This window comes from Staurois parvus, unplaced genomic scaffold (genome assembly GCF_062004578.1).
Source record: "Staurois parvus isolate SC_StPar_1 unplaced genomic scaffold, SC_StPar_1.0 ptg000105l, whole genome shotgun sequence".
Lineage (NCBI taxonomy): Eukaryota > Metazoa > Chordata > Amphibia > Anura > Ranidae > Staurois > Staurois parvus.
The window spans coordinates 2,635,290-2,657,632 of record NW_028317901.1 but is presented as its reverse complement, the minus strand read 5'-3'; positions in this window follow the sequence as shown (position 1 = coordinate 2,657,632).

The following is a 22,343-nucleotide window of genomic DNA, read 5'->3' as shown; positions in this document are numbered from 1 at the left end:
TGCTGCCAGGCCCGTAATCTGCCATGGGCCCCTGTACCGCCTCCTCATGCTGCTGCCGGGCCCGTAATCTGTCATGGGTCCCTGTACGGCCTCCCATTGCTGCTGTCTCCATCGCCACACTCTGCCATGTGCCACTTTCAGGTCTCCTCACACTGCTGGTGGGTTCCATTTTGTCATAGGGTGCTGGCAGATTACGGGCCTCCCATTGCTGCTGCCAGGCCCGTAATCTGCCATGGGCCCCTGTACCGCCTCCTCATGCTGCTGCCAGGCCCGTAATCTGTCATGGGTCCCTGTACGGCCTCCCATTGCTGCTGTCTCCATCGCCACACTCTGCCATGTGCCACTTTCTGGTCTCCTCACACTGCTGGTGGGTTCCATTTTGTCATAGGGTGCTGGCAGATTACGGGCCTCCCATTGCTGCTGCCAGGCCCGTAATCTGCCATGGGCCCCTGTACCGCCTCCTCATGCTGCTGCCGGGCCCGTAATCTGTCATGGGTCCCTGTACGGCCTCCCATTGCTGCTGTCTCCATCGCCACACTCTGCCATGTGCCACTTTCAGGTCTCCTCACACTGCTGGTGGGTTCCATTTTGTCATAGGGTGCTGGCAGATTACGGGCCTCCCATTGCTGCTGCCAGGCCCGTAATCTGCCATGGGCCCCTGTACCGCCTCCTCATGCTGCTGCCAGGCCCGTAATCTGTCATGGGTCCCTGTACGGCCTCCCATTGCTGCTGTCTCCATCGCCACACTCTGCCATGTGCCACTTTCAGGTCTCCTCACACTGCTGGTGGGTTCCATTTTGTCATAGGGTGCTGGCAGATTACGGGCCTCCCATTGCTGCTGCCAGGCCCGTAATCTGCCATGGGCCCCCGTACCGACTCCTCATGCTGCTGCCAGGCCCGTAATCTGTCATGGGCCCCTGTACCGCCTCCTCATGCTGCTGCCAGGTCCAGAGTGTGTCATGGGTCCCTGTACGGCCTCCCATTGCTGCTGTCTCCATCGCCACACTCTGCCATGTGCCACTTTCAGGTCTCCTCACACTGCTGGTGGGTTCTATTTTGTCATAGGGTGCTGGCAGATTACGGGCCTCCCATTGCTGCTGCCAGGCCCGTAATCTGCCATGGGCCCCCGTACCGCCTCCTCATGCTGCTGCCAGGTCCAGAGTGTCTTATGGGTCCCTGTACGGCCTCCCATTGCTGCTGTCTCCATCGCCACACTCTGCCATGTGCCACTTTCAGGTCTCCTCACACTGCTGGTGGGTTCCATTTTGTCATAGGGTGCTGTATGGCCTCCCATTGCTGCTGCCTCCACCGCCACACTGTGGCTCCACACTCTGGTTTTGGCCCCGTGACTGCCCAAATGAGTGAAGTGTGCGGTGATTCTAAGATCGACGGCACTCATCTGCATGTCATACTGACTGACAGTATTATTTCTCTTCCCCAGCAGACTCCAAGGGCATTTAAATTAAAGGTACAGTGTTCTGCACTAATATAAAGGCACTCTGAAGCCTAGAAACACCCTTTTTATAAGTTAAATTCGCAGCGAATATATTCGACTCGAATCAAATTTATTCCGCGAATTCGCCGAATCAGCCGAATCGAATTTTTGAATACTTCGCTCATCTCTATTAAGAATACATTACAAAAATTACTGTAGCTTATCATGTTTCGTTGAATTTCCAGTGGTTGCCCCCAAAAATATGACAACCTCCCTGGCAGTATTCCCTAGTGTAGCTCGGGGTAAAGTTTCAGCACCACAAGCGGTAACCCCCGAGCTACATTCGGGAATACCTTGCAGCGCTGCTCCGGGATCTCTTCTGAACTTACCTTGTCCTGCGCTCCCGCGATGTCCCTCCTGCAGTGTCCCCGGCCGTCTCCTCTGGCCGATGCCAGCATCCGTCTTCCGGGTTCCATTCCCTGCGACGTCAAGACATATGGGGATGGAACGGCGGGAAATTTGAAAATTGTAGAAGTGACATTCACTAAATACACTAAAATCACATAGTAAAACATTACTGTATCAAACTATTTCACATACATTTTGTCCCTAGTGCTTTGTCCTGTGCCCTGCCTACATTTTACTGTTCTTTCTGCCTGGAAACTGAGAAATGTCCATGGCGTCCAAAAAGCGTCCCTTTAGGTCAAAAGCGGTTTTAGACCAGCTAGAGAACAGCGATAGAACCACTTGCAGAACTGAGTGATACTGATTTGTGGGGAAATTCATCATCAGACACTGAAAACGATTCTGCGACTTTGCTCAGTGATGTGCGAACTTGGAGCTATATTTCAAATTTCAGTGTTTTTGGTTTGATTATATTATTGAATTAAATTTATTACTATTATATTATTATTTTTTATGACTATTTATTAAATTATAATTTATGATTTCGTGTTTCAAAATTTAACATACCCGGGATGTTTACTAGACTCTTGTTCGGACAGATTTCATTGAGTTATTCCTAAAAATTACAGGCCTACAATAAAAAAATACATATTTCCATGCAAAATAAAGTACCGCTTTGAGCACAGAAATATGGACATAATCAGACCGCTAGGGAGGTTAAAAGGGAGATCCTTTTCACCATGTCACAGCTCTCTTTGTATGCCAGCATCATATGCCATGGGATGTTTCCTTCTTATTTTCACAGATAAAAAAATAGTCTGCATAACGCCAAGCTGCATGTGTCAAGGGAGTTCTTCCTTCTTGAGTCCACGCGTTCTTTGACAAATGAGTTCATGGCTGTGTGTGATTAACAGTATATAGTAGGAACATACCGTACAAGACTGTACATCCTGGTAAAGAAGGGGATGTCCAGATGATCTGTGATCTGACTCTCTTTATTGAATGTGTGTGAAACCAGCTGACAAGTGTGTTTTACATCTACAGCAAAACAACAAGCATCCAGAGGCAAATAAGCGGTGAAAGACTGTCAAATCAATCATTCTCTGCTTTTTAAATACGCCCCAATGTTCACAGTTTTAGTTTTCAGATAACTCATTCTTTACCAGAGAGAGCTGTTGATTTAGGAGTTCTGATTAGAGGAAAATAAACCAATATAGATTACGTTTCATGCTGTGCCCTGAACTGGAAAGATGGCACAAGAGAACTAACTTATTGATATGGGTAACAACTCTTCTTTGCTACATCATTTTTTTTTAGGTCAAATCAATTGAGTCCCAGTATTTGTATATCCTTATTCACATTTATCCCATCTATCCTTAAAGAGAAATTTAGGCTGTTACTATGTTGTTTTCTAAGAACCCTTAGACTCCATGCACAATAGCATTTTTTTTAAAGCTCCTAGAAGCTGTTATTAGCTTTTTTCTGCTCCTAGAAGCTAAATAGTGGTATCCTATCTGTTCATGCACACTACTTTAGGCTATTAGCATTTTTTGAGCTTCAGCATCTAGGAGCAGAAAAAAATTGTTTTTGTAGAGTTTTTTGGAGCGTTTTTCCAGCAGAAAAAAAGATAAAAACCCTACTAAAAAGCTCCTAACAGCTTTTTTCTAGCTTTTTTTCGGCATGTACGGTAAAAACGCTAATAAAATGCAAATGCTCCTAAACACTCCTAAAAGCTTCTAAACGCTACTAAAAACCGTTATTACCAGCGTTTTTTTAACCAGCATTTTTTTAACTTGCATGGAATGCATGTTTCATGCTGTATAACTATATTATGTCTCCTGGTTGCAACTATCACCACTGTATTTTAAAGTGTGTTCCTAGTCCTTTTGTCCTAAATTTAACCTCCATAGGCCTTCTTCTAGCATGGGGAAGTTTAAAGTGATGCTAAACACACACACTGATTAACCACTTGCCCTCTGAAAGGTTTTACCCCCTTCATGACCGGGGCATATTTTGCTATTTAGCACTGTGCTACTTTAACTAGCAATTGCGCCGTCATGCAACATTGTACGCAAATTAAATTTAGAATATTTTTTCACACAAATAGAGTTTTCTTTTGGTGGTATTTGCTGACCACTGGGTTTTTTATTTTTTATTATATAAAAGAGATGTACAAGGTTTAGATAGATTTAGTATGTGTTTTGATAGGTAAATTTAGTTACCACACCGTAGTCAGAGTGGCTGTGATTGTTGTTAGGTAAAAGAATAGTTTCCTTACTGTACTAAGTGAAGCTGCATTCTGCTAGTAAGGTGTGCTCAATGTTCTCAGCATCTGCCAGCCTGATAAACCCTCCTGATAAAGCCTGAGAAGTTTCTGGATGATAGGTGTGGAGTTAAGCAGATGGCAGCATGAATATTGATACAGCCCTAGCCTATCCCAGAGAGGCAGGCTCTAAAGGCATGCTGGAAGACTGTATATATTCAATGAGTACACAGAGTTCTGGGCCTTTTCCTGGAGATAATTAGTCCAGCCTTGAGGGGGCATATTGCCTTTTCCAGGCAATGCTGCTATGTCTGCTGTCATGAGGCCTCAGTTGGGTGACCTGAGGGCCTGAATACTGAGACCTGGGTGCTTCTAAGATCTGACTGAAGATCCGGTTTGGTATCATGGAAGAAGACAACTGGCTGTCCTTGGACCTTGTGAGCACAAACACCTCTGAAAGGATCGTAGAGACTTTGTGCTGCTAATACCCATCTGGAGCTAGAGATTCAGCTGTAGGTTTAGTTAAAGGAGACACCGGTTGCTCTCCATACATGGTGGACCTGTTCTAAGGTATGTCACTTTTGGATAATGGTCCACTCTCTTATACATTGTTACCATGGTCAACATCCTCAAGGATGCTCAGACAGTACTACTGAATGCCCCTGTGACTGATATCTTGAGACACTCACAGACTTTGATCCATTTTATGTTCCTAGCGGCTAAGATCACCAGAGCAACAGCCTGGAAAAGTCAAGCGATTGATCTGGCATTGATAAAGCGTAAAGTGATGTAGATCATGCTGAATAAAAAGATTGTGACTGTCCCATGGGATAAACAAACTGTCTTTGAAAAAGTGTGGAACCCCTGGTTCTCTTATGTACTGGTTCCAGGTTTCTAGGGATGGCTCTGAGACCTGTTGGTGTTGGATCCCAGGATGGATGTACCTTTACTCTCTTCTCTTTTTCTTCTTTCTGGGCTTTTCTTTCATTTCCATTCCCTACAAACTTTTTCTACTTTTAAAGTAAGTTGGTTTCCATTGTGGAGACTCTGGTCTCTTCTACTGTTCACACATTGGTTCAACACAAGTGATACCTTTGTGCCATGAGGATGGGGTGATCCCACGACCTTAGGGATATTATTGAGACAGATAGTTGTTTCTATGTAGGCTTATTTTGGCTGATCATGACTTATTTAGTGGAGCTTAGAATTATTACTATGCGTTAATCCGCATTGTCAGCTATGCTTACCCTAAGCATGACTAATACACTGGGATCTTCCTGCCAATATCCATAATACAAGTAGCCGGCAACTCAGAAAGCTTCTTAATGGAAATCTTTATTAGTTACATAAATACAGGATCCATTAAACAGACGCGTTTCGACTTCACAAAGCCTTATTCATAGCATACAAAATATCACTAAAAACTCAACATATACAGTATAGAAAATACCACCCACAAAGCTCTAATTTGGGAGTGTATCAATTAAAAGCAATTAAGATAATCACTGACACATGGAGAGGAAGCCAAGCAGAAAAAAAGCAGAAAAAAGAAATAGAGAACTGGAGATAAGCAACCTATAAGCCATAAAGTAATTATATACAGGCTGCATTATACAGGTGGAGCTAAGTGAATTATTTTAAGAAAATATTCACATCCATTCTGCTATTAAACAGTGTGGAGACCTAGTCTGAAGTATCCACCACACCTTGCGTTGAAAAAAAGGTGCGATATGTGTCCCCTCCTCTCACAGGTTTCTTAATCTGCTCAATACCAAAGAAAGAAAATGAACTGAGGTTGCCCTGATGCACCCCCCCCAAAGTGTCTAGATAGGTTAGACATGTTTTTAAAATTGTTGGTATCATTGTAGTGTTCTTAAATCCTAATTTTTAAGGACCGAATTGTGCATCCAACATATTGTATCTGGCAGATACTACATTCTATGACATATACTACCATTTTGGTATTACAGTTTACATAGTGTTTCAAAGAATAAACTTTGCCTGTCACAAAGGATGTTACCATGGTGCTTTTCTTATGTTTAGCACATTGTCTACAAGTGTTATGTCCACAGGGATAAGACCCTGACACCCGCAGCCATGTGCCAGACTTCTGATAATCCTTACAGCAATACAGACTAGGCGACAACATCGAGTCAAGAGTAGGAGCCCTCCTACTGGAAAAACTGCGCCCATCCTTCAGTATATCATAGAGTGTTTTGTCTGCATACAGAATGCGTAGATGCTGTTATTATAATATGCACAATTTGATAGTATTCAGATGAAAATGTTGTAACAAAATGCATTTTTCTCTTTGATTTTGGTTTGTCTTTATCACTGCAATACTAAGTTTTCCAAATCAAATTGGCATGCGCTATATCTACTGCTGTGGTTCTACCCCTACTGATCAATTCTTCTTTATAGCCCTGCTCTCTGTCTATTGGAGATTGTTCTCTATTCCTGATTAAAATCATCATGTGCAGAACAATTCCTTCTAGCTCTGATGAATTCTCTCATCGGTATTGCTCGGATGGTGTGTTTGGGGTGACAACTAGTGACTAATAAAAGAGAATTGCCCACACATTGTTTTTTATAGGTTTTAGTGGTCATCTCCCCACTCATGATATATCCTGTAAGGGTCCGGTCCAGATAATCAATCCATTCTGGGTGATATGATGGTTACACAACAGGATCCATTTAACTTGGAAAGTAACCAAGCAGAAGATATTCAAGCAATACTCAGCGTGCTAGACCGACAACATAAATTGTCACAAGTCTTCACCAACGATGACTGTGGTCTCACATCGAAAGCCCAGTGCAAATTTGCATTTGATAAATTGAGGACTTTGATGTATAAGGAAATGCGGATCTGGTGGGATTACACAGGTCTCCAGAGGTGTATTGATGAGAGCATGATTCCCAGAGGTTTAAGGATCAGAAAATTTCCTTCTACAATTTATTCAGATATTTTCCTCACAGAATGGAATGACATCCTTGCGACTTGTTCTCTCAACCTCATGAAGTTAATACTGTCATATGACGAAAAATTATTGGTGGAAGTAAATCAAAGCATAATCTCTTCAAAAGAAATCCTTTGCAATATCGCCAGCTTTCCTCTTATGAAAATCTGAATTTGGATCTTCTATCTAATATTAAGAATCTGGAAGACAAGATTTTGGAGATTAAAAGATCCAAATAACTATGTGATTTAAATGATTATGAGGAAGGCACAGTGTATGTTCGCAATAAAAGCAAAAGGTTTCCACAAACTATACTCAAAAAAAGATCTGTGTCTACAGCCGATAAAAGGGTTAATTTCAGCACACTAGAAGCATCAGAACCTCATTCAGAATTTTCAGATACTGCTGAAATGAAATCTCCAAACACTACCAGAAGCTTGGTGGACTAGATCTACACAAAACTCCAAAACTATTGTCCAGCAACAACCAAGAAAAAAAGGACAAGACAGTGGAGGACATGTGGACAAAGCAGGATGCAAGAAATATCCAAAATGAGGGAAGGAGGCCAAAAAAACTACAATGGATATAAAAAGTCGACACACACCTAATAAAATGTCAGGTTTGTGTGATGTAATAAAATGAGACAAAGGTATATCATTTCAGAACTTTCTTTACCTTTAATGTATCCTATAAACTGTACAACTCAGTTGAACGACAAACTGAAGTCTTTTAGGTGGGGGGAAGTAAAAATAAAAACTAAAATAATATGGTATATAATAATATGGCACTCTTTTTTGGGTACGAGTCTATCAACATGGCACATCTTGACTTGACAATATTTGCCCACTGTTCCTTGCAAAAACACACTAAATCTGTCAGATTGTGATGGTATCTCCTGTGCACAGCCCTCCACAGATTTTGGATTGGATTCAGGTCTGGGCTCTGGCCGGGCCATTCCAAAACTTTAATCTTCTAGTGAAGCCATTCCTTTGTTGATTTGGATGTATGCTTTGGGTCGTTGTCATGCTGAAAGATGAAGTTCCTCTTCATGTTCAGCTTTCTAGCAGAAGCCTGAAGGTTTTGTGCCAATATTGACTGGTATTTGGAACTGTACATTATTCCCTCTACCTTGACCAAAGTATGATGCTGCCACCACCATGCTTCACGGTTGTTATGGTGTTCTTTTGGTGATGTGCAGTGTTGTTTTTTGTGCCAAACATATATTTTGGAGTTATGGCCAAAAAGTTCAACCTTGGTTTCATCAAACCATAACACATTTTCCCACGTTTTTGGGAGACTTCAGATATATTTTTGCTAATTTTATCCGGGCTTGGATGTTTTTCTTCGTAAGAAAAGGCTTCTGTCTTGCCGCTCTGCCCCACAGTCCAGACATATGAAGAATATGGGAGATTATTGTCACATGTACCACACAGCCAGTACTTGCCAAATATTCCTGCAGCTCCTTTAATGTTGCTGTAGGCCTCTTAGCAGCCTCCCAGACCAGTTTTCTTCTTGTCTTTTCATCAATTTTGGAGGGACATCCAGTTCTTGGTAATGTCACTGTTGCACCATATTTTCTTCACTTGATGATGACTGTCTTCACTGTGTTCCATGGTATTTCTAATGCCTTGGAAATTCTTTTGTACCCTTCTCCTGACTGATACCTTTTAACAATGAGATCCCTCTGATGTTTTGGAAGCTCTCTGCGGACTATGGCTTTTGCTGTAGGATGCGACTACAAAAATGTCAGGAAAGATCTACTAGAGCAGCTGAACTTTATTTGGAGTTAATCAGAGGCACTTTAAATGATGGCAGGTGTGTACTGACTCCTATTTAACATGATTTTGAATGTGACTGCTTAATTCTGAACACAGCTACATCCCCAGTTATAAGAGGGCTGCGCACTTGTGCAACCACATTTTTTTTTATTTTTATGTTTACTCTTCAATCAGAATCTGATACGGGTAAACATTGCATTAACAAAAGTAATATTAACATCAGTGATAAATATTTTTATCCTGTTCAGGCAAGAAATGAAATGAAATGGTTGATTCTTTTCAAAACATAGTAGAAGCAGAGCTTAGCAAATTAAAAGAAATCTCACAAGCAGGGCACCACTCTTGTAGCTCTAATTTAACCACTTGCCTACCAGGCACTTTCACCCCCTTCCTGCCCAGGCCAGATTTTAGCTTTCAGCGCTGTCCCGTTTTGAATAACTATTGCAGGGTCATGCAATGCTGTATCCAAATTCTGTTTTTATCCTTTTTTTTAGACAAATAGAGCTTTCGTTTGGTAGTAGTTAATCACCATTGGGGTTTTTTTATTTTTTGCTAAACTATAAAAGACAAAATTTTGAAAAAAAAAAGTTTTTCTCAGTTTGTTATAAAATTTTGTAAATAAGTAAATGTTCTTAACTGATGTGTGCTGATGAGGCGGCACTGATAGAGGGCACTGATAGACAGCACTAATAGATGGCACTGCTAGGTGGCACTGATGGGTACTAACAGGCATCATTGATGGGCACTGAAAAGCAGCCCTGATGGGCACTGATATGTGGCACTAATAGGTGGCACTGATGAGTACTGATAGACTGCACTGATGAGGAGCCACTGATAGGTGGCACTGATGGGCATTGACAGGCATCACTGATGGGCACTGATATGTGGCACTTATGGGCACTGATCAACGGCAATGATGGGCACTGATGGGACTGCACTGATAATCAGGGCACTGATGATCAGTGCCCTGATTATCAGTGTAGATGTCCCCTCTGAGGAATGCTGCATACCGGCTCTCCTCTCCTCATGCGCTGTCAGCTGTGATTGGACACAGCTGATCACATGGTAGAGCCTATGTCATCAGCTCTTTACCATGATCGGTGATCTGCTGTGTCCTAGGGACACAGTGCACCACCAATCACCACGCCACACCTCCCTGGGGGCACGCATGCACAGCTAGAGTGGGAGGACATCACATGACGTCCTCCCAGAACAAGAGAACTCATGCCCGTCCATCATTTCTTTATACGGCAGGTGGGAGGCTGTTAAATAAGGCAGAATTAACAGCTTTAAAACATTTAAAAGATAGAAAAGACATAATTATCTGCCAGACTGATAAAGGTGGTTCCGTTGTGATTCTGGATACAGATAGCTATAGGCAAGAAGCATTGAGAAAATTAAGTGATACAGATACTTATCGCTCACTTGATGTTGATCCAGCTAACTCCATTCAGCACACTAAGAGACATCTCTTAGATATGTGTAAGGAGATGGGTGTCCTAGATCAGAACGTTTCTTAATTTTTAGCACCGATATTCCACCATCTTCCTAAAGTTCACCAACAAGACATTACCGTGCAAGGATGGCCAATTGTAGCAGGGACAGGATCCTTGCTGGAAAGGTTCAGTGAATGGGTTGATGAGATGTTACAACTGCTTGTCACACACTTACCAGGATATTTAAGGGATATTGCCCATGTCTTAGCTCAAATACATGTAATAGAGTGGTCTTCCGAATGTACATGGGTAACGATTGACGTTAAATCATTATATTCTAGCATTGGAAGCCATTTGATATCATTTGGAGCATTACAACATTTATAAATCAGAACCGAAAGAACTTTTATGTATGGCAATCAAATTCTGTTGAAGCATAATTTTTTTGATGTTTGATCAGAAATATTTTGTTCAATGTAGGAGTGCCTCGATGGGAGCCAAGTTCTCCCCCTCTCTGGCCATTTTGTATATTGGTTGGTGGGAGGAAATGTTTTTTATTGTCCCACAACAATCCATCCAGAACATATATAAACTGGTATGGTTGCTTCATTGATGACCTGATCCTAGTATTGAAGGGTCCAGTTACTGTCATTGATCAGTTCAGGGTATATTTAAATGATCTTTTGAATCTAGAATTCCTTTGTAATTATCATCCAGAACGGATTGATTATCTGGACCTGACCCTTACAGGACATATAATGAGTGGGGAGGTGACCACTAAAACCAATAGAAAACAATGTGCAGGCAATTCTCTTTTATTAGCCACCAGTTGTCACCCCAAACACACCATCTGAGCACTGCTGACAGGAGAATTCATCAAAGCTAGGAGGAATTGTTCTGCACACAATGATTTGATCAGGAATGCAGACAATGTGAATGTGAATCTTTTCTTAAAATAATTCACTTATCTCCACCTGTATAATGCAACCTGTGTATAATTATTGTATTTAAGAATGTTTATGGCTTATAGGTTGCTTATCTCCAATTCTCTATTGCTTTTTTCTGCTTGGTTTCCTCTCCATGTGTCAGTAATTATCTTAATTGCTTTTAATTGATACACTCCCACATTAGAGCTTTGTGAGTAGTATTTTCTATACTATATATGTTCGTTTTTAGTGATATTTTGTATACTATGAATAAGGCTTGTGAAGCTGAAATTCGTCAGTTTATGGATCTTGTATTTATGTAACCAATAAAGATTTCCATTAAGAAGCTTTCCAAATTTCCAGATACTTGTATTTGCTGTGAAGAATGGACACCTCAGCCAGAGCACCGGTCTCCTGTCTCCATGTTGTAAATACAGCAGTTGAGCTTGGGTAAGATTTGTGTTCTTCCTGCCAATATTATCAGCAACTGCAGTTTATATCTTCTGTACTGAATGCACTGTAATACATATCTCTATTCTGGTATGTATCACTTGTTTTTCAAAGGTAAACCAAATAAAAAATGATTGAAATGAAAGGGGACCCTGGTTGGTGTCCTGAAGAGCTTTGTCCACCTAATCTCCATCTTGAAGGGTGTCAGGCCCCCCCCGCTCCCTCTCTCTCCCACAGGCTGTCACGGTCCCCCCTGTTCCCTCTATCTCCCCCCCTAGATCCCTGCACCCCCTCTTCCCCATCACATGCCTCTGTGCTCGCACGTAGCCCACATAAGTGGTGTGCTGGATGACAGGGAGCTAAACACGGAGATAAAGGCCGCGCTCCCTATGTGCGGCCGGATTGAGTGGGTGAGGCTTGCCGCCACTGCAACCCGATGCCAGGGCGGCCATTGCCTGGCAACCGGGGAGTGTCCTGCTCCAGAGATAAATACCACAAAGTCTCCCCCCTGCTTGCTCCTCGCAACCTAGTGTGCTGTGAGAGGTCTTGTGCTGCAGCCAGACCCTACAGCCCCCTCTCAATTCCAGGACCCGTGGACTTAACCCGTTGCCTGCCAGAGTCTGCCTCCCTGCTGTGTGCCACCCCGTACTTAACCCATTGCCTACCAGAGTCTACCTCCCTGCTGTGTGCCAAGGCGGACTTAACCCATTGCCTGCCAGAGTCTGCCTCCCTGCTGTGTGCCAACCTAGACTTAACCCATTGCCTGCCCGAGTCTGCCTCCCTGCTGTGTGCCAAGCCAGACTTAACCCATTGCCTGCCAGAATCTGCCTCCCTGCTGTGTGCCAACCTAGACTTAACCCATTGCCTGCCAGAGTCTGCCTCCCTGCTGTGTGCCAAGCCAGACTTAACCCATTGCCTGCCAGAATCTGCCTCCCTGCTGTGTGCCAACCTAGACTTAACTCATTGCCTGCCAGACTCTGCCTCTGTGCTGTTTGCCAACCCAGACTTAACGCACTGCCTGCCAGAGTTCTGCCTCCCTACTGTGTGCCAACCTGGACTTAATCCTTGCCCGCCTCCCTGTTGTGGGCCCAGACAGTTTTATGGACTAACCCCCTTGTTGTCAGAACTCGGTGATCCTTGTCGTGTGCCCCACCTTGTGGTACCGACTTAACTTTTATTTTCCCAGAACCGTGCTATACCCATCGTGTGCCCTCAAAATCACTCAATAAAAGCCTTGTGTGTTCCACTGCTCTCCGCATGTCTTCTGTACCACCTACACCTCCGTCACAAACTGGTTGGCAGCGGTGGGATCAGAACATGGAAGAAGACGATGGAGAGCAATAGCCCCCTGACGCTGGACCTAGCCCGGGGTAGTGAATACAGGAACTGAATCATGGCAAGTTTGCAGGAGAGGGCCCGGGAACTAGGCCTCACTGGAAGGGGCCTGTCCAAGGAGAACTGGTCACCCCCATCGAGGAAGCAGCCTTTCAAGGGGCTGACTGCTCAGATGCCCCTCAACCAGAGACAGAACACCCTGCATCAGACAACCAAAGCCCCAGGAGCCCCTGTATCACCTGGTATGAGGAGATGGCCATCCTGGGCCTCAGAGCCACTTTGAATGACAAATGGGAAACTATCCATAGGGCCCACGAGAGAAAAATCCTGGGAGGCCTCAGAGGACGAGATTCCCTCCCCAGCTCAAGAGCCCTTGGGCCTGACCCTCCAAGAGTGACTGCTGGAGGTACCCCATGCAGACTGGATGTGGCACCTGGTCGGCCTGCCGGAGGGGGGTGGAGCTGCTGTATACCGGACAATGGACGCCCAATGGAATCGAGACTGCACGAGGGTCAAACAGACTGTGCTGGAACACTACACTGTAACCCCGGAAACCCACCAGATCCACTTCAGGGACCTTTCTTGTCGCGCTGAGCCATCTTTCAACATGTATGCACATGAGGTGTCATGGTCCTGCCGGCGCTGGCTGGAGGGGGAACAGGCCCTCACCCTTGAACACATTATCCAGGCCTTTTTGAGTGAACAGTTCTATACCCAATTGCCTGCAGAGGTGCGAGAGTGCGTGAAGGAGAGAAACCCTGCCACCCTTGAGCAGGCTGCTGCACTGGCAGACAAGGTCCTCACCATCAAGCCACATTGGAAAAAATGGGTGACCAAACCACGTAAAGCCCAGAGCCCTGCCCAACCACTCCTTGGCCTCCCCACGCCACCCTTCCAGTGGCCCATCATGCCAGCCCCGGGGCCCTCTTCAATGCCTTCCTACTGTTATCAACCGTCAGGGCCACCCCTGGACTGTCGGTGCTATGGGTGCAACCAGACCGGGCACCTCTAGGTCAGCTGTCCCAGGAACTGCTGCCCCACCCGGCCGCTCAACTACATTGAGCTACCACCACAGGAGGAGCTGCTTCCCCCACCGCCCAGCGAATGGGTGACCTCCAGAAAGGCCAGTACACCCCGGGGAGTCTACAGTGTTCATCCACTTGTCCCTTCCTACGCTGAGCAGGAGGCAGCTCCCTGGTGCCCAGCACATCACCTATGTGTGGGCGCAGGGGTATGTATTAGGGAAGGGGGGTTCAGGGCTCCAGACGGGGAGGAGAAAGGGAGCAGGGGGGACCGTGACAGCTCAGGGGAGAGATAGGGAGGGAACGGGGGGACGGGGGGACCGTGACAAAGGGACTCTGATCTTAAAGTGGTTCTAAAGGCTCAAAGTTTTTTACCTTCATTTATTTTATGTATGAAGGTAAAAAATCTTCTCTGTGCAGCTTTCCCTAGCACTCCAGCCCTCCCCCCTAATACTCACCCCCTCTCGATCTAGCCATGTGCCCTGGAGTCTCGGCTATCCTCTGCTATCATTGGCTGGGTCAGAAGCGGGAGCCATTGACTCCCACTGTTGTCAATCACAGCCAGTGAGCCAATAAGAAGAGAGAGGGAGCGGGGCCGAGCCACGGCTCCGTGTGTGAATGGAAACACGGAGCAACGGGTGCCTACATAGCAAGCTACTTCCTGTGGGGGCACCCGACAGGAGGAAGGGGCCAGGAGCGTGAGCGGGGAACCCGAGAAGAGGAAGGTCTGGGCTGTGAAACTCAAAAAATTAGAATATCGTGTAAAAGTTCATTTATTTCAGTAATGCAACTTAAAAGGTGAAACTAATATAAGAGATAGACTCATTACATGCAAATCAAGATAGTTCAAGCCGTGATATGTCATAATTGTGACGTTAAAAACCCCAAATCCACAATCTCAGAAAATTAGAATATTGTGAAAAGGTGCAATATTCTAGGCTCAAAGTGTCCCACTCTAATCCGCTAATTAAGCCATAACACCTGCAAAGGGTTCCTGAGCCTTTAAATGGTCTCTCAGTCTGGTTCAGTAGGATTCACAATCATGGCAAATAGTGCTGACCAGGGGCGGACTGACCATTTGGAAACTCGGGGACTGCCCGAGGACCCTGAGTCAGTAGGGAGCCCCATGAGATGCCCCTGGTACCTTTTTCATAGGCTTTTTTGAGTTTGGGCAAGGACACAGGGGCCCCATGATCCCCTATTGCCCGGGGGCCCCATGAGTTGTCAGTCCGCCCTGCTGCTGACCTGACAGTTGTGCAGAAAACCATCATTGACATCCTCCATAAGAAGGGAAAGCCTCAAAAGCTAATTGCAAAAGAAGTTGGATGTTCCCAAAGTGCTGTATCAAAGCACATTAATAGAAAGTTATGTGGAAGGGAAAAGTGTGGAAGAAAAAGGTGCACAAGCAGCAGGGATGACCGCAGCCTGGAGAGGATTGTCAGGAAAAGGCCATTCAAAAGTGTTGGGGACTGTCACAAGGAGTGGACTGAGGCTGGAGTCAGTGCATCAAGAGCCACCACACACATACGGATCCTGGACATGGGCTTCAAATGTCGTATTCCTCTTGTCAAGCCGCTCAGAAGTGTCTTACCTGGGCTAAAGAAAAACAGACCTGGTCTGTTGATCAGTGGTACAAAGTCCTCTTTTCTGATGAGAGCAACTTTTGCATCTCATTTGGAAACCAAGGACCCAGAGTATGGAGGAAGAATGGAGAGGCACACACTGCAAGATTCTTGAAGTCCAGTGTGAAGTTTCCACAGTCTGTGTTGATTTGGGGAGCCATGTCATCTGCTGGTGTTGGTCCACTGTGCTTCATTAAGTCCAGGGTCAACGCAGACGTCTACCAGGAGATTTTGGAGCACTTCATGCTTCCTTCCGCAGGCGAGCTTTATGGGGATGATGACTTCATTTTCCAGCAAAACATGGCACCTGCCCACACTGCCAAAAGCACCAAAACCTGGTTCAATGACCGTGGGATTACTGTGCTTGATTGGCCAGCAAACTCACCTGACCTGAACTCTATAGAGAATCTATGGGGCATTGCCAAGAGAAAGATGAGAGACATGAGACCGAACAATGCAGAAGAGCTGAAGGGTGCTATTGAAGCATCCTGGCCTTCCATAACACCTCAGCAGTGCCACAGGCTGATAGCTTCCATGCCACGCCGCATTGAGGCAGTAATTGCTGCAAAAGGGGCCCAAACCAAGTACTGAATACATATGCATGCTTATACTTTTCAGAGGTCTGATATTGTTCTATGTACAATCCTTGTTTTATTGATTGCATGTAATATTCTAATTTTCTGAGAATGTGGATTTGGGGTTTTCATGAGCTATAAGCCATAATCCTCACAATTATGACAAATCACGGCTTGAACTATCTTGGTTTGCATGTAATGAGTCTATTTCATATATTAGTTTCACCTTTTAAGTTGCATTACTGAAATAAATGAACTTTTGCACGATATTCTAATTTTTCGAGTTTCACCTGTACATAGTTCTTGTTTTTGGAGTAATGCAAACAAATTTAATTAACCCTATCCAAGTTCTCCAAAAATAAAAACAACAAAAACAACTCCTCTAGATTGGTCATTGGGGAAATAAGTGAATGAGCCTATGTGTCTGGCTGTGGGGCAAAGATTGTGGGAAACCTGGACAGTATTCCTGCGGCTCCTACGGAAGTAGTGCTACAGAAAAATGACCAAAATTTTGAAAAAAGAAAAGGATTTGGAGTTTGCCAAAACTTACCTGAGGAAGCCAAAATCCTTTTGGATGAACGTGTTGTGGACAGACAAAACAAAATGACAGTTTTTGGTAAAGCCCATCATTGTACTGTTTTCAGAAAAAGAAATGAGACCTTTAAAGAAAAGTACAGTCCCTACAGTCAAACATGGTGGCGGTCCACTGATGTTTTGGGGTTGCTTTGCTGCTTCAGGCACTAGATGCCTTGTGCATGGAATTATGAAATCTGAAGACTACCAAAGGATTCTGGGATGCAGTGTAAAGTTGGGTCTCTGTCAGAGGTCATGGGTCTTACAGCAGGGCAATGACCCAAAGCACACATCAAAAAAGCACCCAGAAATGTTTTCTGACAAAGCGCTGGAGAGTACTGAACTGACCAGCAATGAATCCAGATCTCAATCCCATAGAACACCTGTGTAAAATTCTCAAAACAGCAGTTTGGAAAAGGAACCCTTCCAATCTGGGAGACTTGGAGCAGTTGGCAAAAGAAGAGTGGTTAAACAACTCCAGTAGAGAGGTGTAAGAAACTCATTGTTGGTTACAGGAAGTGATTGATTTAAGTTATTTCTTTCAATGGGTGTGCTACCAAATATTAAATTGAGGGTGCCAATAATTTTGTCCAGTCCATTGTTAGAGTTTTGTGGAATGTGTCAGATTTGGCTTATTGTTTCTTCAATTTTTTGTGTCATACCAAACAAAAGAAATAAACATGAGAATGCTTAAACATTTCTAATTGCAACAATTTTCTGGATGAAGTGGTGCATTATTTGACAAAAATGCAGGGGTGCCAATATTTCTGGCCATGACTGTGTATCTGTCTGGGTGCAGAAATGCATATGTAATGGAAAAGTTTCAGTTTTCAAAAAAGATTGAGCGGCTGTTTGTGACCCTGTCACCAGATCAAGTTTTATTTCTAGATGATTTTATTAAAACAAGCATAAAATGTACCAATTAAATTATGCTTCATGTTTTAATGGCATAAAAAATTTAAGCATAAAAATATATAAACCTTGAACTGTTGACTGAACCTATTTAAAGTGATTGTAAACTCTATTTTAAAAATAAATAACAAACAGGTTTATACTTACCTGCTTTGTGCAATGGAATTGCACAGAGAGGCCCCAAACCTCCCTTTCTATGGTCTCCAGCTGGCGCTCCTGGCTTCTGTTCTTCTTGGTGTGCCAACATAGGCATCTGCTTCCTATAGTAGCACACCCACGGACTTGATCCTGAGCCATGCTGCCTGTGTCTATAGACACAGAAAGAGTGGCTTGACCCTGCACTCTCCTCACAGGATTTGATTGATAACAGTGGGATCCAATGGTCACTGCTACTCTCAGCCAAGCCTGAGAGAACAGGTGGAAGAGAGAGAGCTGCTACAGACAGGCACAGCATTCAAGTGAGGACTCAAGTAAGTATTGGGGGGGCATACTGCTACCTAAACATTTTTTACCATAATGCATGGAATGCATTCGAGTAAAAAATGCTTAGGCTTTAGAACCACGTTAAAGCATACTTGTCCGCATATATGTGAATGGGCACTTAAAGTGTTTATACGCTCCAAAATGCAATGAAATACAAATCCAGTGCCAAGATATTGGGCACTGGATCATGTGAGTGCATACTTGTTTTTACATTGCTTCATTTTAATAAAACTACTACACTATAAGATTTATCTCCTTTGGTATATGATGATTCGCTGCTGAGGGATATAGCCATACTGGTAGGATATTTGGAAACACAGAGGAGAAACCCACCGGGATTTAAAGCCCTGGGCAAGTAAGCACTTATGACTTGTGAACGATCAAGACAACAATTCATATATTTTAGTACTGGAGACTGAATAGTAACATTTCTTCTCCAAGGTAGCAATGCCCTGCTACAGGGAAGTAACTTTACAATGCATGCAGGGCTGGTGCTTCCACTAGGCAAACTAGGCAGCCACCTAGGGCGCACTGCCACCTAGGGGTGCCTGGGTGCAGCACTCTCTGTGTGGGACGCTGCCACATCATGATTGATCCTTCAGCTGAGGGGAGGGGCGGAAGAGGGGAGGAAGAAAGGATAGAGGTAGATGCTGGGTTCCTGGGGCCAGTGTAGCAGCTGAGCTGCTGCTCCTTCCAGTGTTCCTCTCAGACTCAGTCCCTTAGCAGCTACCAGCCAGCTTGGAGTGATTGCTGTGGAGGTCCAGCCCTTCTCTTCCCATGCATCAGCAGAGGCGGAGCAGCGCCTGCGGAGGAAAGTAATGTCTCACTCTGATGTCTCGTATCTGTGTGACCCAACTGGCCATCCATCACATGCAATGTGTCAGTGAGTGATGACATTGTCACAATCCCACAGCCTGCTCATCTAGTGCCTGCTGATCTGTGTCAGTGTTGGTTGTGGTGTGTTGTGTCATATCTGTCAGTGTGGGATCGCTCAGTTCAGGTGTTCTGTGTGTGTGGGCTGGGCTGCCTGTTGTCACTGCGTTTTATCTCCCTTCATTGCCTGGGGAATTCCAGCCTGGGATCTGTCAATCTCCACCAATCTCCACTCACTGCAACTGTCACCCTGCCACTCCCAGCCACAGATACATTCCAATAAAAGATATAAAGTGCAGTGCTGATAAATAGTTATAAAATATGAGTTCATCCAATGTAGGAAATAAATAATAGGTAGATAAAAAGTTCATATAGCATTAAATGAATAATCCTCTCAGCAGCAGATTTCTAGCAAGCTTGTGACTGGAACCAATGGTAAAATTGCGCACTCACCGAAAGCGCATAGGTAATGCGCATATGTAAATATAACCACCAAGGATCTTTTAAGTAGGCGGAATGTGTCACGTATATGGTGAGCTTCCTTCTATGGATCGGTCATCAAGTCTTGGGATAATAAGGAAATCTGCTGGATCCAGAGGTCCCCTTAAGGATGGATAGGTGCTCAGCCTGGATACAGGGCTCCCTTCCTCTGGTTGTTGAATTCGATGGGGGTTATCTGCAAGTTTAACCTCTTCAATACAGGGCACTTTTGCCCCCTTCCTGCCCAGGCCATTTTTCAGGTTTCAACGCTCTCACACTTTGAATGACAATTGCGCGGTCATACAACATTGTACCCAAACTAAAATTTTATCATTTTCTTCACACAACTAGAGCTTTCTTTTGGTGGTATTTAATCACCACTGGGATTTTTATTTTTTGCTAAATTAACAAAAAAAGACCAAAAATTTTTAAATAAAAACACGTTTTTCTTTGTTTCTGTTATAAAAGTTTGAAAATAAATAATTGTTCTTCATAAATTTAGGCCAATATGTATTCTGCTACATGTCTTTGGTGAAAATAACCCAAATTAGGATGTATTTTTTAGTTTGTAGGAAAGTTATAGAGTTCACAAACTATGGGATATACTGTATCTGAATATTGATCAATCCTGAAGTACTGACAGCCAATCTAATTTCTTGAGGTCCAAGAATGTCAGAACAGTACAGATATCCCCAAATGACCCCTTTTTCCAAAGTAGACAGTCCGACGTACTTCATAAGAGGCATGGCGAGTTTTTTGAAGTTGTAATTTTTTTGTCATAATTTTTCGGAAAATGAAAAAATAAAAACAATTATTTTCACTATTTTTTTTTTTACATACTATCACCAGTGCAGTACAGCATCATATAACTGGCATGACGGTGATCAGGGACACTGACTGGTGACAGTATGAAAAAAAATATATCTAATTAAAAAAACAATTTTTTATTACATTTTTTTTCTTTTTTTTAAAGATTTTGTTTTCATATTTCACTATGACCAAAGTAGTACAATGTTACCATAGTTACATTGTACTACTTTGGGGAAGTGATCAGTATTTTTTTTTTTTTACACAATTTGCTTATAGCAAAGAATTACTTTGCTATAAGCAAGCATGACATCGATTCATTCAGGGTTTTTTTTTTTTTTGTGCTTAGCTGTGATTTGGCCACGGCTAATCACATGACACAGCTGGGCTGTGATTGGCCTAGCTTGTGCATGTGATCGCTGTGACCATTCACAGCTAAACACACTAGTATACAATGGATGGCATGAATGAAGCCATCCATTGTATACAATTGTCATGTGACCTGCTGTGATTGGTCACAGCAGGTCACATGGTACCGGCAACGGGGCCGGTACTCAGATCTGTCATCGGCCGTGTCCGAGGTACATGGCTGGTGACAGATCGTGCCACTGTGCGGCTTTGCAGGCGCGCAAACTGCGCATGCCCAAAAGGACGCCATATGGCATCCACCCGGAAAGGTGAGGGTTTTTGCCGGCCGCCATTCGGCCATAGGCCGGGAGGGAAATGGTTAATAGCTCCATAAAGGAGCCATAAAACAGGTGCCCATAGTGTAGTATATCAAAAAACGTTTATTCCGGTAAATAAATAAATCAGAGGTTAGCCTCCCCTCTGATGATGTGCTATGCACGAAAGGCCTAAGGAGGACCTGACATAACGTGACGTCATTGCCGCTGAAGCCACGAGGAAGCCCGGCGGCCATCTTTAATAGGGTCAGTGCTGCTGAACTCTGCATTTGCCTAGGGCTCAAAATAGTCTAGCATCGGCCTTGAATGCATGCAGGTTTATCAATATGCTTTGTCACCTAATAATACTTAAATCATGTTCCCTTTATCTAATATGTTGTAGAAAGTAAATAAAACAGTTATGTAAGGCAAGGCTAATGCTATAGTTTTTACTGCCAAAAGGAAACGAATGCTACTTTTTACATGTGACTAATTGGCCCTCAAATGATCTGCCTTTTTTAAACATTTTTTTTTGTTTATTTCATTCCCACACTTCTCCATTCTTCTCTCTTCACCTTTGTTACTTCTAACCTGGGCACTGCTTCTTTCTTGCCTCAGTTTTTTATCACTTCTCCCTTTCTTTTATCTCATCACCTTGCCAGAACTTTAGCTAACTGTTAAAATAGTAAACCTGCTCATAGATGGGTCAAATTTGGGTCCATTCAGCAGGGATTGGACAAATTTCAATTTATCTATGGCTGTTTCCTTTCATGAGAAGGAGATCTAATGATTGACATCACATAAATTAGCTTGTTGTAAAATTTGTGTTTGATCAGTGCTGTAGCGCTAATGAATCAGTGTATTCTGACAGCAGAGGAGTCCCTACTGTTAGAATACAATAACAGGGTGGGGAGGATTTCCTAATCCAACTCGAATGTGTGGATGGGGGAATCACTTAATTTTTTTTTTTTTTTGATCAGCTCGCTGGCTGATTGAATAAAACAGAGCCATTAATGACCAACTTTAGCATCTTCCACCTTTGTTCACAGCTGGAGAATTGGATGGCTTTACAAGTACAGAGACATAAATTGGATCCCATGCCCTCAATAATGGATCCATGGTGGCCTCAGCTTGGACCAAACTTAGCTTCTGGTGCTTATTTTTGGTTAAATAAAAACAAAAATGCCATTACAGAACTGCAGTTCTAATCCATAATTAACCTTGTGTATGTCTACACCCACACACACCCATATTAACAGTATTTTATATATACACACAAAATAAAATGTTTCTCTAGGGAACAGAATGTTCATGTTTGAAGGTTAATGGCCTGGATATGCAATGGCACT